We start from the raw sequence: 10,720 nt of genomic DNA on the forward strand, positions 1-10,720 counted from the left end.
TATGCAAATAAGGGTGTTTATGCTAATAGTTATTCTTTTTCCATTGTAACTGAGAGTAAAGTTCTTAAATATTTAACTTCACTTGGTACAAAGAAAGCTAATGGCTTAGATGGCATACCTTCGCGTTTTGTCAAAGACGGGTCCTCTGTTATTGTTAGTCCTTTAACTCACATCATTAATTTGTCCCTCATACAAGGTCACGTCCCCGATGATCTTAAGACGGCAAGAGTTGCTCCCCTCTATGAAAAGGATGACAAATTGTCTGTAGGTAATTACCGGCCTGTGTCCATTTTAAATGTTATTTCTAAAATCCTTGAAAAGGTAGTTTATGACCAGGTTGAATCTTATTTTAAAGATAATAAATTATTGTATAAATTTCAGTCAGGTTTTAGAAGTGGCTTCTCCACAGATACTTGTTAAATTCACCTAACAGATTTTATCAGGTATGAAAATGATAAAGGTAATATTGTTGGCATGGTTATGTTAGATTTACAGAAGGCGTTTGATACAGTCGACCACTCAATTCTCTCATGAAGCTTCGAGCATCCGAACTAAGTGATGGCGTTTTAAACTGGTTCAAATAATACTTGTCGGATAGAAACCAGCTTGTTGATGTCTCCGGTACCTTTTCTTCTAAGGCCAGTATAACCTGTGGTGTACCCCAAGGCTCAATCCTTGGACCCCTTCTTTTTCTAATTTACGTGAATGATATGTCAGCTGTGGTTAAAAATAAATTGTTATTATATGCTGATGATTCTGGAATCCTTGTTTCTGGTAAAAGTGTACTTGATGTTGAAAAGGCACTAACAGATGATATGAACTTGGTTAGCCAATGGTTGATCGACAATAAGTTGTCATTGCACTTAGGTAAAACTGAGTCAATTGTGTTTGGGTCCAAGCGAAAAATTAAGTCACAATCTAGCATTGATATATCTTGTAATGGTACACCCATTGCTTCTACATCACCCGTTAAGTATCTTGGAATTACCCTTGATCAAACCTTTCTTTCTGCTCAATGGCTGAGTCTCTTTTGAAAAAGACCAATTCTAGGTTAAATTCCTTTATCGTAAGAAAGATTTCCTTACTTTGCATACGAAGAAACTTCTTGTAATGTCACTGATTCAGTGTCATTATGATTATGCTTAGAACATTGGTATAATAGTATAGCTCAGTCTTTAAGAAATAAGTTACAAACCTGTCAAAATAAGTTTATTAGGTTTGTTCTTGACCTTGATTCTAAAGTTCATATTGACCAATCTCACTTTAAGTCCCTCAACTGGTTACCAGTTCACATGAGAGTAAATCAAATAATGTTATGTCATGTCTTCAAAATGAGAAATGGCCTTTTCCCAGATTACTTGAGTGAACACTTTGTTTCCCAAGATTCTATGCATAATTACAGCACTAGGCTTAGTAAAAAGGGTGGGTATTGTTTACCCAAGGTCAAATGTCATGGTTCCAAATCCTTTTCTTTTAACAGCATTAAACTCTGGAACTCTTTACCTGAGTCACTCACAGAGGTCAACAGGTTAGAAGGCTTTAAGGTTGCCATTAAAAGTCATTTAATGAATTATATTTAATTTTTTATATATGTGTATCTTTTCACTTTTTATTTAGCAGATATTAACTTCGGCTTATGTTTTTATTTTTAATAATTATTAGTTCATACTTCATAACATACTTTTTAGCAATATATTTAATTTAGATAATTCATGATACCTCATATCATCAAATACCAACTGTCAAAATATCTATGTGTTGCAATAATTGATAACATTATCAATTGATCTTAGTTTCCAGCTCCTGTCATATTTTCTGAGCACTACTGTGATAATTAGTTTGATCTCTTTTGAACGGTGATATATACTTTTTATTTCATTAAATAATTATTTTTCTATGAACATAATTATGTTTAAGGTCAACATAGTTATGTTTAAGGTCTGCCTCTTTTTGTCATGCCACCAATAATAAGGACCACAATGGAAATAAGGGCTTGCTCTTTTTTGTGTTATCCTTGGTTTGGTGAGCATGTCATTGTACATGATATAAATTTTAATAATTGCTTATTATTTTATTCTAAGTTATGTTGTGAACTGTGTATATGCTTCCTATGCCGAAATAAATCTATCTATCTAGGCCCGAAACAAGCACCATATGGTCCCTTGATATTCTCATTTGTGATTGACCTAGATGTGGCCTTCCCTGTGTCATTCATGAGCTCAGTTGTACCTGCCCTGACACAGGCACCACGTGGTATCTTGATGTTCTCGCCTGTGACTGCCCCAGATGTGGCATTCACTGTGTCGTACATGAGCTCAGTGTCACCTGCTCCGACACATGCACCACGTGGTCCCTGGATACTCTCATCTGTGATTCCCTAGATCTGGCCTTCCCTGTGCCATACATGAGCTCAATTATAGCTGCCCCGACACAGGCACCAAGTGGTTTCTGGATGCTCTCGCCTGTGACTGTCCATCATGAGGCCTTCCCTGTGTCGTACATGGGCTCAATGCCAGCTGAACCGACACAAGCACCACGTGGTTCCTGTATGTTCCCATCAGTTACTGCTCTAGACGTGGCCTTCATGGTGTCGTACATGAGCTATGTGTCACCTTAAGCACCGCGGAGTTCTTGTATGTTCCCGCCAACGACTGTTCTAGTAGTGGCATTCGCGATGTCGCACAATAGCTCTGTGTCATCTTAACCGACACAAGCACCTCGTGGTTCCTGTATGTTGTAACGAGCGACTGCTTTAGACTTGGCGTTCCCTGTGCAGTACCTGAGCTCTGTGTTATATAGACCTACACAAGCACCACGTTGTTTATGTGTGTTTTGACCGAGGACTGTTTTAGACGTGGCCTTTACGGTGTCGTATATGAGCTCTGGGTAACCAGGCCCGACAGACGCACCTCGTACTTCTTGTATGTTCTTACCAGTTACTGCTCTAGACGTTTCCTTTGTTCATGAACACAGAATGATTTAAACTGTCAGAGACCTCCGATGTTCTTAGTGCTACATGTAGTTGCTCTAACGAAGTTGGTGGGTCTTGTTAATAAACTCCACGCGATCAAAAGTCCATCGATTCCATTCTAGCAAGGCTGGATCATCGTGTGAACTTACGATCATTTTAGATGCCGGCATGCAGCACCTAGAAAAGTAAAATGTTTATGTTTTCAATGCATAGGAAAGTTATATATATAAAGGACGTTTTATTTAAAATTTCGTGCAGTTATAACGAAATAAATGTAAGAAACATATAGCATTTTGAAACACTAGGTTGCAGGCGAAAAATCAATGATATCTTCGTTGAATGTTACCTCACGTCTCTATATATTGGACAATTAAATTCAGATTTAATAATATCAGTATTACGAACATTACACTTACGGCCATTGATCATTTTAATAATTAAACAATCCTCTTTATATTTCTAAATTATGAGAACACAGTCGAAATATGCTCAATGCTATTATATGTTTTTCATTACTAATGCATTTCAATCATTAGCTTTTAACATAATTCTTGTTTTAAGTATAGTGGAATATTACAGACTGTATACATTCACATTTTAATTTAATAATCACGGACTCACTCGTTGGTTTAGACTATATACGTAATCAATTTCATGATACATTGTAACTCCTCACATAACTGAAAACAATGAAACAATTGTGTTTTTTTTACAGAATTCAGCCAAAACATGTACTATCAATAGCTATTCAAGCATCATCAGTTATTAAGGTTTTACATACTTAATTAAAGTGTTATGTGACCTCATAAAGATGTTTGTGCTTATAGCAGAGAAAGGGAAGCGGACAGGTGCAACTAGCGCAGCCGCATTTGGACTTTGTTGAAGAACATTAAATGTTTGCTTACGAAATTTTAAGTGCGTTTTATCGATCTTATGTATATTATATTAATTCCCAATATTTCGAAGCCATATGTGATGATAAGTGTTACAATTGAATCAAAATGTAACAATTTTGTTCGGAGTTTGCTGAATAATGAAAACACCTTGCTATACGCTTCAAGAGCCTGCTCATTTAGTGTTTCAACTACTCAATAAGTGGAGCCGTTATAGAAAAATCAGCTCGTAAATAGATGTAAGCGAAGCAATTTACTATCTCAATATTTTCCCTTTAATATTCCAATTGTGAACATTTTTATGTTTATACTTTTGAAAACATATACACCGTAGTTGTCCATACATTATTTCCATTTAGTAGACTATTTATTAATACGATTTAACTGGTGTGCTGAACTTCGTTTATAAGTTGACAATATCAAAAAGCCAGCGAAAAACACACAAATGTCCTTCCTGTATATAAGATACCAATATCATTATTGGAAAGGTTTTCGGAACATTCGTTCACCAGTATCATTTATAAACAAAATGAAACGACACCTTTGGTAATTTTAAATAAAGATATTAATTAACAATCTTCATATGATAGCTTCAATCAAATATTGGGTACTGCAGTGTAATTTATAACGCGCAAATTATAGATGATACCACAACTGCACTCGTAGCTGCTAAAATTGTGTCTTTGTGTCGTTTGAACGAATCAACATCAATACTGTCATGTGGGTATTTCCCAGCAGTGTCCATGGCTTGTGTACATGAAGGAATGTTCTGCTGTAAATCAGAACATCATTTGCAATAGAATACATATGTTCTTTTGTTGATTGTCTACTACTACTACTACTACTACTACTTCACTGTTATTTATCTGTTTGATTTATTTATCATTTTGGATAGAAGTAAAACAACACTAAGATAAAATCGTATTTACCCGCTGTTTAAATCTACAAACAAAAACAATGTACATATGACATTTAAATAAGGAATTCATTCCTCTGCAGATGGACTTTTATAATTCAAATAAATTAAATACACATGTTGACAACAATAGAGTCAAAAACATTTTAATGTATTTGTTCGGGTTACTGACAGGTATAGAAATCAATCATAAGTTGCATGCGTTCGGATTGCATGTCAACGCGACGTTCAATTAAATTCCTAGAAGACACATTAAAAAACAGTGGTCTAGTGGCAGGATGCTGGGCTAGGAATCGGAAGGTATCTGGTTTGAATACCCCTTGATTTTTATGAGCAAAAAAAACCACCCCACGCTTACTCCTCTCCGCTCAGATGTTTAAATAGGTACCGTTGAGAAAAATAAGTCAAATTTGACGTGGCTGCATACTTTGCCGAGTTTTAATGCAATACTTATATCCCAGTGATCAGGGGATTAATGTGAAATACAATTGACGATGCAAAAGTCATCAAAACATACTCTTAACCCGAACCTTTAACCTTTTAAAAGAAATAATTGCCGTGTAATAAACAATAAATAAACTCACATGCGCGAAAAGATCAAACGTGTGTAATTGTATTTCAAATTGATAATGTAAATTATTTCACGTGACCTATGTTTTAGAAACAGCACGGACATTTATGGAGCCAGTTATTGCACAGATCAATGAAGTACGCATCTGGTTGCGTCCATCCAGTATAGCCTTCCTGAGCGCAAGATTTACGTTTACGATCTTGACATTATATTGAGCAGAAGAAACATGTAATTACCGTACTATCTGACATTTCACATTGTTTGATTACATACATGTTTAAATATACTAAGCGTGAAAAGATATACACGTTTTCATGACCCACGTCAGGACCTTACGATATGACCACTGATTGGTATCATTTTTCGCAAACACCCATTGGAATATCTTAATGACATATATTTATTACTATCTAATGAAAACATATGTGAAAGCAGCTTCGACTATGTTCCTCGGTACTTAATTGTATTTTGCTTTACTCCGTGATTTGAATTCAGATGATGTCATACTTTGGTGTGTGTTTGTGCCTGTTTATAGATAAAGATGACGTGATAACGTTTATGAATTCAGATGATGCCGTCCGGGTTTGAATTCAGATGATGTCGTACTGTTATGAATTCAGATGATGTCGTCCGGTTATGAATTCAGATAACTTCGTACCGTTTATTAAATCAGATGATTGCGTACCGTGTATGAATTCAGATGATGTCGTACTGTGTATGAATTCAGATGATTTCGTACTGTTTATGAAATCAGATGACGTCGTACCGTTTATGTATTCAGATGAGGTCGTACCTTATATAAAATCATATGATGTCGGGCAGTTTATGAATTCATTTGATGTTGTGCTGTTATGAATACAGATAATGTTGTACAGTTTATAAATTCAGATGGTGTCGTACCGTTTATATGAATTCAGATGGTGTCGTACCATAGATGAATGCAGAGAATGCACTTTATGAATTCAGATGATGTTGTATCGTATATGGATTCAGATGATGTCATATTGTATATGAATTCAGATGATGTCGCACCGTACATGAATTCAGATAATGTACGGTGCCGTATAAGAATTCAGATGAGGTCGTGCCGTATAGGAATTCAGATGATGTCGTGCCGTATAGGAATTCAGATGATGTCGTGCCTTATAGGAAATCAGATAATGTCGTACCGTATGTGAATTGAGACTATGTCGTGCTGTTTTTGACTTCAGATGGTGTTGTACCATTTATGACTTCACATGTTGTCGCACAGTTTATAAATGTAGATGATGTCGTTCAATTTGTGAGAACAGATGCTGTCGTACCGTATTTGAATTAAAATATTGTCGAAACGTTTATGAATTCAGATGATGTCGTACCGTTTATGAATTCAGATGATGCCGTACCGTTTATGGATTCAAATGATGTCATACTGCGGTGTGCGAATGCGTCTGTTAATGAAGAAACTGTTCCTGACAATCTTCACTGGAAACCATTTATTATACAAGTACGAGCCGCTTGTTTTTGTATCGCATCGGATCATTCCACCATTTATCTTACTCCTCTGTCTAACTGTTTGATAAGCATAACAAGAGTGATAACGCAATGCTAAATCATATATATGTTTCACTAATTGTTAAATTATATCTCGGAAATTGAAATGTTCGGCCTTTCGATTACACTCTTTTTATTTTTATTTATTTATTTATTTGTTTCCAGACTGTCTCTTATTGCCATCTATGTAAAAATCAAATAATAAATCACAAGCTACAGCAATCATACGAATATACGATTTAGTGCAGTTAATTTATAAAATTATTCTTTTTTTTAGTCTGCTGTTGCTGAATTCGGTCATATCATTTTGGTAAACCCGAACTTACGACTCGGAACACAGGAGTTGGCTCCATAGCTACACAATTCACACGAAAGAGTAATCATGGCTTTAAGCCAGACTGCCAGCTATACAACCTACTCTGCAACACATCCAAAAATGTTGGAGTTTATTCCAGCCGACAAGGAAAATGTATTTGTTTCATCCACATCTTGAAATGCGAGCCCTTATCATACATAATACACCCGAGGTACATGAGCGTGTAATGAAGGTGTTCACCGCATGCGCACTTGAAGATAACTGCCTGGCGCCACCTAGTTGCAATAATTCAACTCTCATCTTAATAACCCAAAGGGTTGCTGAGAGTTGCAATTCGCTGTCTATTGTCCTAAGGTGCATAATTTGATAACCACTGCAAGGGCTTAGGAACACTGATACTGCACAAACGTATCAACGTTTACCTGTCTAAAGCACAAACTCATGCAAATAATACAATTAAAGCAAGAAGTAATTGTTTTTTATTTATTTTGTTATTCTTTCGTAAGCTCTATCCACCATATTGGAAAACAGTCGCAATGTTGCGGACTAAAAAAGTCGCCATTGGTTAGGTCGCAGTACACCAATCTTTTGGACATCGTTATATTTGATGTAGCCTAAGTCGATAACTTTGTCGAACAGATGTCGAATATTTACACTGTTCCAAATTTCAAAAGTAAAAATGTCAGAAAGAATAGTATGTTGAAACATCGTCGTGTTTTTTAGGTTGCATCAAAGTATAACGTCAGTACGCTGCCATTAACGTAAATTGTATGTGTTTATGAAGTTTAATTATCGCTTTCCTTAATTGGTAAAGAACGACGTATGTAAAGTGATGCGTACGGAATCTCTGCGCAGCACTGCGATTGTGTTAATGAAGGGGTGCATATGGACTCACGGGGACGCCATAGAAAAAATTATCAAAGGCTCAGGGAGTACGTTTATATGGACTAGGCGCCACTTGGATTAAAATTGAGGTGCAAGTTTGACTTCACTGCAAGAAAATCAGCGGAATGCCATCGATATGACGAATCTGCATTGAATATTTTGCTAAAGAACTGGCTTAACTTTGACCTTTCGCAGTTTTTCAGAAAAAACAATAACAATTAAAACAATCGCCGCAGCAATGTGGCCTATGTACAGTCCGTTTTAAGCACTCAACAAGTAGACACTAAGCACAGGGACAAATTTTCCCACCGTTTTCTTTTGACAAAATAAAACAGTTTTACAATACAACAGTATCCAGATTAAGTTTGCAAATCCAGATTATTTGCAAACTTATTTTTTTTATTTATTGAACAATTGTTATGAAATTTTGCATATTTGTAGGGGGCATTGAGTACATACATATAACTGAAAAGAAAGAGTAAAAATGTTTTGGGAAAGTAGAGTTATTTGATGATAAAGTTGCCATCCCCCGTTGGATCCCAACGGGGTTTTGGCTCCCCCGTTAAGAATTGCAATTTTCCAACGGGAGATTTCTCCAGACGGGAGAATTTTACCTATATTTTACACAAAATGTAATTTAAATATTATGCTCTGTTTTCTGTTTCAATGTTTACAAATACACATGTTTAAGTTATAATTGTAAGAAATATGTACTTTAATAAGAAAATAAAGTGTTTGTAGATTTTCTTCCCCCGTGGGGTTTTGACGGGGGATCCCGTGAAACTCCCATATCCATTAAACTCCAATGGGGTTTTCACGGGGGACCCCGGCAAACCCCCATTTAAATTAAACCCCAATGGGAGTTTGACGGGGGATCCCCGTCTAACTCCAATTTATAAAGAACTCCAATGGGAGTTTGACCAGAGAAGGGAGGGGGGGATCAGACTTCAATAAACAGTTTATACCCATTGCAATATATTCTATTGAATAAAGAGTAAAAGACACCAAACTTTATTAAATAATTGATGTTTTCTTTTTAAGGTGTCAAAATCAATTTATAATTTTTGAATTTTCTTAACTCGGTACGTTACGTTGAATAAAATGTCTTTTTGAAAGAGATTAGACCCACATATTGCTATTTCTGGAAAGATGAATTTAAAACGTTCCATAATTTTGAAAGACTGTATAAATAATAAAGTTACTTATCTCGAAAATATATTACATTTACCTTTTGATAATCCAAACGTTGCTTTTATCCATTTTTGTGATGATAAATACAATGCAGAAAGACAATAACATTGGAAACATACTTATTGTCATTCGGAATTGTATTATTGTGTTGTTTATTCCCGTTTAACAGTTTTTGAAGTTTTTTGCTCGAAATTTTGGGTCCGTCTATAATGCGTATATGACTCATTTTCGCGAATATGAACGAAACGAGCGAATATGATCGAATATTTGCAATATTGATGCTTTTTCTGCAATGTTTTTATCAACAAATTACAGTTTAATGTAAAATATAATTAAGACTGTTAACATAAATAGATCAATTCTCTAGCCATTATCATGTTTCGAACTCTAAAGTCATGTTCGCGAATATGAACATTGTTTTTAGGCTACACACAACCAACAATAACCACGACGACTCCACAATACAAGGTTTACAGTCAACTCGTACCTTAGTCAACTCGCACGGTAGTCAACTCGCACGTTGTTTGGTCAACTCGCACGGAAGTCAACTCGTACCTAAAAGTCAACTCGCACGGTAGTGAAACCATTGATGTGTTGATGGGTTCTGAATGAGTTATTTATGCATAAACACAAATGAGAAATACTTTCAGAGTTTAGTTCAATACTTTTTATTGCAATATTTTCACAAAATAACACATTTTTTTGACAAATTGTGTTTACACCAGGTTACATTATCGGCACATTATAACAGACAGTAAAAGTACTTTTTAAAATATATTTTTTAAACTATTATTTTTATTAAAATATTTGAAACACACATTGTCAAAGCTTTATCATGTACACAAGTAGACATTCATCTATATACTTTTATTTTAATATTTATTTCAATATTTACATACAGTATCAAAGCTGTACAATATGTACACAAGTAGACATACATCTATATACTTTTATTTTAATATTTATTTCAATATTTACACACATTATCAAAGATTTACAATATGTACACTAATATTGTAATTTAATGAATATAACATAAAGACTGATAGAACTATGAATTATTAAGAATTTAATATTTGTCATAAAACTATTAATGAAGATCCCGTTACCTATGGAAAACTTATTGCGCACACAATTATAAGTAAAAAACGTATAACAATAATGTTAACGTGAGTACAAATACGTATAGCTTAGTATCATATAAACCGAGTATACATGATTATCATACCTACATGTATTGAAACATTTTTGTACGCAAAGATTATTAATTTTACAATAATAATCAGTCATAATACAATTTTACAGAATCAAATGTGTATTTAATTAATAATTTAATAAAATTGCCCAGCATTATTAAAATTTGAACATGAGTTACAGTTCTACATTAATTAAATATTAAATTGTAAAGCATGACAAATTAAAATATTTATTTAAGTATTCCATA

General features: G+C 34.7%; 1 protein-coding gene across 5 annotated transcripts in view; it reads left to right on the plus strand.

The window, feature by feature from the left end:
* LOC127837997 (dipeptidase 1-like) overlaps positions 1 to 10,720 on the plus strand; it is a 325,156-nt gene that overhangs the window by 159,369 nt on the left and 155,067 nt on the right. The gene's annotated exons all lie outside the window — the stretch shown is intronic.

The sequence above is a fragment of the Dreissena polymorpha genome, chromosome 7, assembly GCF_020536995.1.
Source record: "Dreissena polymorpha isolate Duluth1 chromosome 7, UMN_Dpol_1.0, whole genome shotgun sequence".
NCBI classification, from domain to species: Eukaryota; Metazoa; Mollusca; class Bivalvia; order Myida; family Dreissenidae; genus Dreissena; species Dreissena polymorpha.